Below are 6,202 nucleotides of genomic sequence, written 5' to 3' on the forward strand. Positions count from 1 at the left end.
AAACCAAACAACAAATTGGTTAGCAATTTCTACCCGGTTTTGGCTTATCCGTGGGGGCATGAATATCCGGGTCACTTTAGTCTTTTAACTCATTACTACTACTACAATTTACGATTTGAGATGCGCTTCCTTGGCAAACAACTTTAACCACAAAAGCACCTTGAAGCAGAAGGTTAATCCCGTCATTTCCACTAACCGCGTTTTCAACAGGAAAAGAATTGAACGCCCGTGGTCTCCAGACTAGCCTGAGCCAAGTAGGCCCGGATGGTTATCAAAAGAGAGAGCAGAGCACAATCAAACCCTGCCTGCAACGCAGACCACTGCTGGGACTAGTGGGTACAAACCCTGTGGCTCGAAAACGCCCGACCGTCTGGACAGCTTGCAAATGGGTCCATCTTAGGGACGGCTGTCATAACTCATATCATGAGCCCACCTCCTAAGCAAATTTGTATCTCGAACCCTAAACGTGTCTTTGAATACTATACATCTCAAACCCTACAAGTGGTCGTTTCTCATTGAATCAAGTCCAAAATTGATTCCATAATCGAGCTTTATTTTAATATTTTGAGTTTTTCAAAAATTAAATTGTTTTTTAAATTAATAAAAGTAAAAGTGACCAATTCAATTCAATTTGATTCGAGTTCAAGCCAGTCGATTCTCTAATCCATCTGCCTGACTTCTTTGAATCGAGTCATTGGGTGACATGAAGGCCGCATGGATATTATGTTTTTTTAATAATTTTCAATAATTATATATTTTTAATTATATATCAAAAAAATATTTATTAAAAAAAGAACAATGTTGTGTCCTCGTGTCTTACTTTCCCAAAAAAAAATTGGACCTACGAGTCGAACCCGTGCCACGCATTCTCGTGTCCGCGCGTCTTTGTGACATGCGTAAGGAAGCAATTTCGAGTTAGTTAAATCGATATAGTTGAGTGATTCAAAAGGCATGATATTTAAAATAAAATGACAAAATTACCCTTGGGACAAAGCGTACGGAGTGTCCGATATTGTCCTTATCGAAGCCATTGTGTTGGTGGGTGGGCTTGTTTGTTTTGCATTTACCGCTGAGAGAAAAAGGGCGACAGCGACATTTTCGGCAGTTTGTTGAGGGCATAAATGGAAATCCATTTGGACTGCCCAGCCGGTCCTGCGTTTCATCATTTGAGGGGGTTGTTTGGAGACAAAAAAAGTGCTTGAAATTACTAAAATGGACAGAGGTTTCCTCAAAAGACTATGAAGACCAAAAAGAGTACTGTGCCCCCACACCCCCCAAACAAATGGATCGGAGCTCGGATCCAACTTCTGAACTGGATTCACTTAACTTATCATTTGAGATCTGTATAATGCATATCTGGATTCAGGTTGCATTTTGAAGAAATGGGGCCGGGTCTAATCTGATTATACTTAAAGCTGGGTTTAATCGACTCTCTCTTTGGGTTTTCTACATTAAAATTCAATATATTTCACATTTTCAGCAGATTTAGTGCCACAATATCTCAAATCACATCAGATCTGAAACTGGACTGCGAGATATGTGCCAGATGGGACCATAACTGGCCCACTCTTTGTAATTCAGAGCAAGTGGGTGCAGCTTTATTCGACCTATGTCTGACCCATTTGCATCCCTAGTCTATTCAATTTTACGAAAGAAACGTGAGTTGGATTATAGTCCTGCCTCGACCGTTTTTACAAGTTTTGGTAATTAAGTTTGCTAAGGTTTTGTTTGATGGTTTGTTCAGATTGGACGGAAATGAACAAAAAAGACGCAACAACAAAATACTGGTTCTGTTTGTTCCGTAACAACAACGATGTATGGTAAAAAACAACATGCATGACCTTTTTTTTTTAAACCTATTTTCAGTGTGGGCCCCACGTGCTTATCAAATGCAGTAAAGTTTTGCCCCCACCTGAGGATCCACATTTTACCCACCCAACCCATGTCTCTTTGGTGGCTGGGTCCTTGCTGTAAAATCAAAGAGGGATCACAGATTTTTGCATGAAGCATGCAGTGACCTTATTTAAAAAAATAGACTAAACAAAATAATAAAAAGGTTAAAAAAAAAAAAATCAATATCTACCTACTAAAACAGTATTTCTAAGATCCAATATCTAAATAACAAAAATCATAGCCCTAACCCATCCTGCATGTTACTCGGGCCGGGTTGGGGTCGACCAACATAATATTCAACATATCTTATGCCTCATATCCAAAGTATTCTTGTTCGGTTAGGTTCAGTACCCGGTAAAATCCCGACCCATCGACGGCCCTAACTACATCCTACTGCAACCCGATCCATTTACGAGGGCCACAACACAATATCGAGGGATACGATGCCATATTCAAAATGATGAAGGGTATAAAAGACATTACCCTTGACAAGAGAAAGGAAAAAGGTCAAAAAAGAAAAGAAAAGTTAGGATACGTGCGGAAAAGGAGGAGAGGATGGTGGTGACGTCGGGGCTTCACGGAATTTGTACTGAATGGGACTACGGAGGAAGGTTAAGAGGGAGAAAGATGGAGATAAAATCTAGAGAGAGAGAAAGTGTAGAGAGAGAGAATAAAGAGAGAGGGGGGGTCGTTAATCACGCACTCAGCATTTTTCCATTGTACCCGCCATGTACCTGTTTACGTACACCAATTTGCTTTTTTTTATCATTTGCTTTCTGCCCTTTTAACCTTTTCCCTTCTTTTTTTTCTTTTTATTTTAATAAAGGAAGAACATGCATTGCTTAACCCTACACGCCTCGCACGCCTCACCAGTCCCTCCCTTTCAATTCCCTTATTTAATTGAACTCCTCTCGAGTAGAAAGTTGCCCCTTTCCTGTCTGCCCCTACTTAGCGTTGTTGCCACCTTCAATTACACTTGAGCCCTCTCAAGGAACAGCTTCAGGACAGCCACTGGTTAATGCTGGCTAGGGTGTGTGACCGTGGAGCATTTGCCCGGGCCTTATGATGTTTGTTTAGAGCAGTAGAACAGGACCAAAAACCTTAATGTATCCTTACCCAGTTATATATGTTTACCAACCGAATATGTTTTGCTGGTATCAATTAGAGATTTTCATATGCTTGCATTCGGCGTGGTCCATTTTTCTAAGAATCCATTGTTGATCATCGTAATCGGATCAAGAAATGTGATTTTTTGTGTTTTAATATTTATGAAAATTTTAAACCATTGATTTTTAACGCTTAAAAGATCCATGGTCCAAGAATCTGTTTCTATAAAACCATGCATCTAAATCACATTTGTATGGTGAAATTTTCAAAAGGAAGTAGAAAAATAACAATCTTAGTTCATACCAGTAAACATATTTTAGTTGCCCTATATATATATATATATCACACATTGGAGTACCAACCTGTATAGTTTGGCCAACAAAGATACCGATACTCTAAGTCAATCATTTTGAATCGGTAAAAAATAATTTAAAAAATATTATATGTCAATCAGAATGTGACATGTGTTAAAGCTATTAAAATAATATAAAATTTTAATTTAAAGTATTTTTATATTTAGTAAAAAATACTCAATTTAGGTTAGTATCATATCAATTTTTTGTTGTTACCATAAGTATCGGCCATACGCACCTATTCTGACAACATTGGTCACCCCTCTTTTTCTGTTAGATCTCATTAGAACTACCCAAAAATCATGATTTCAAGTATTTTTTGCTACATCTAAACCGATAGATATGTTTATCATTGTTCATGAAGAACATGTGATTGATTAAGATTTTAATTTATGCTCAAAAGTGCATTTTAAAGAGGTGAAATAAAATCAGTGGTTGATATTATACTAAATTTTGATGATAAAATATTTATATTTTTACATCACCTTGAAAGAAAGCTTGTTTCTTAATAAATAAGCAATGATAAACACATCTAATAGTTAAGACCAATCAAAAAATACTAAAAAGCATGATCCTAAATATACTTAACAAAAAAGGTAGGACCATCCCCCTTCTCTCTCATATATATACATACATAGCGAGAAATGAAAAACCTACCATATAGAAAATGTACCAGCCCTATCCATTAAGAAATTTTTTGGCATTTTTTTTTTAAATTGTGACCTTAGATGTGTTCACAATGATTGATTTACAAGAAATTGACACTTGGATCATATATTTTGGATGAAAAAAATGGTATTTGGAGACTATGATTTTTGAACCTTATAAAAACCTATCCATGCAATATAATCAAATAATCCAGGTATCAATTTATAGAAAATCAATCATGCTGAATTTCAAAAAAAAAAAACACCAAAAATTTATGATCCCAAGCAATCAGGTACCATCCGGTACCGATGGAGTAGGTAACTTTTCATTATATATATATATATATATATATATATATATATATATATATATATATATATATATATATATATATATATATATATATATATATGTGTGTGTGTGTGTGTGTGTGTGAGAGAGAGAGAGAGAGAGGTATGGTGTCTGTCATAGTTACTGCATAAGTAACAAGGCACTAGCATAAAACCAACGAAGTATGGACTCAGGTATCAGAAGGGTTCGGATCCCACTAGTTCTTCACACTTACCAGATGTAAATTTATCTGGTAACCCAATCAAATATATTTGGTTTATATATTTGATTTATCTTTTTTTTTTAAGCAACAAAAAATCAGTCACGGATCCATGGCACCATCGTAATTTAGTCCGAAATCATGGGCATTGTAGCATTACAACCATTTATATCTACCGTCCCCGTCCTCCCTCCCTCCCACTTTGTGACAGCTCTCTCTCTCTCTCTCTCTCTTCTTTCAGAGTGGTTCAACGAGGCGAGCATTCAAAGAAGATGAAGCAGCTCATCCGGAAGCTGTCCCGAGTTGCCGACTCGTCGACGGCGAGTTGCGTCCTCCTCCGGTCCGATTCGTCCGCCCCAAACCGGAAGGGCCATAGGCGCCCTTCTTTCGACGGTGGGGCCTCGCCGGCGGTTGGTGGAATGGTTCCGGAGGGCTACCTGCCGGTGTGCGTGGGGGAGGAGATGGAGAGGTTCGTGGTGAGGGCGGAGTCCCTCAACCACCCTGTCTTCGCCGAGCTGCTCCGCCGCTCCGCTCAAGAGTACGGCTACAACCAGAAGGGCGTGCTCCGGATACCCTGCCCCGCCGGAATATTCCGCTCCATCCTTGAGATTCTCCGCCGGACGGACGCCGGATCCGGCGGCGTCGACCTCGACGAGCTCGTCCGCCGCCTGGCCTCCTTGGAAGCCTCCTCCTGACCCACCATTTTAATGACAAAAAATGCCCCAGGATCGTAGAGATGGACGTTGCTGGGTTTTGACTCTGACCCACCATTTTTCTCCCGTTATTTTGTTCGCGTGCGTTTGTACTCCTCCGATCTCATATCTATTTAGTGGATCTGGGGAGGTAAACAAACATTGGATCTCAAATTTCCTAGGAAAATGAAGAGCTGATGTTCATATTTCTGTTGAAATTCATGTATCTCTGCCCCATTGAAGAAAAAATATACTTGGATCTCATGCCTGAGTTTGGGATCCGATCTAGTGGTTGGCAGAGAAGGGTAGCTTCGGTACTTTCAGAGTTCAGGTACAATTGTTGTTTTATATAAAATGTCACTTGATGAGGGAACGGTTTATGTAAATATGACGGAGATGAGGCAAGTCTTTGAGTAATTTCTGATTATTCATGGCTGCTTTGTGTAATTATTTTATCTTGAATGAAGGGGAATTCTCTGTCACACGTTTATTTGGCGTAATCTCTTCTGCACCCTTGCGATCTTTCATATTACTGTATGTCCCCCACCATATATTCCTTTTTTTGTTTTTTTCTCTTTAGTGATGATGCTCTTTTGTTTTATTTCATTGTGAATGAGGGGAGGGGAGAGATCAAAAGAGGAAGACATTTGCTCTTATGATGGGAAAATTTTGGTAATTAATGGTTTGATATTCTAGGTATGGTTGGAAGCATCAAGTTTGTTCAAAAAATTGGATATGATTTCTCTATGCATGATACTGCAATATCCCATATTTTACCACTTTTTCGGATGAGTTTGAGTTATTTGGATATGCCCAGTTATAACGAAAAGCAAGATACTGTAGAAAATATCATTCTAGCACGCAACAAAAAAAATACCCTGATTCCAAGTTGCAACCACAATATCAGGGGGGCACTTGGGTGTATACCTGCTTATCCAAAAATCTGGGATAAGTTGGGA

The 6,202-nt window shown here is 38.8% G+C and overlaps 1 pseudogene across 1 annotated transcript; it reads left to right on the forward strand.

Annotated features, from left to right (window-relative positions):
• The first annotated feature begins 4,765 nt into the window (after positions 1 to 4,765).
• Positions 4,766 to 5,723, forward strand: LOC149844839 (auxin-responsive protein SAUR71 pseudogene; annotated as a pseudogene). Its single transcript, XR_016430412.1, has one exon. The product of XR_016430412.1 is annotated as an auxin-responsive protein SAUR71 pseudogene (transcript).
• Positions 5,724 to 6,202: the final 479 nt, after the last annotated feature.

Source organism: Nuphar pumila, chromosome 2 (assembly GCF_984573655.1).
Source record: "Nuphar pumila chromosome 2, dmNupPumi1.hap1.1, whole genome shotgun sequence".
In the NCBI taxonomy this organism is placed as follows: domain Eukaryota; kingdom Viridiplantae; phylum Streptophyta; class Magnoliopsida; order Nymphaeales; family Nymphaeaceae; genus Nuphar; species Nuphar pumila.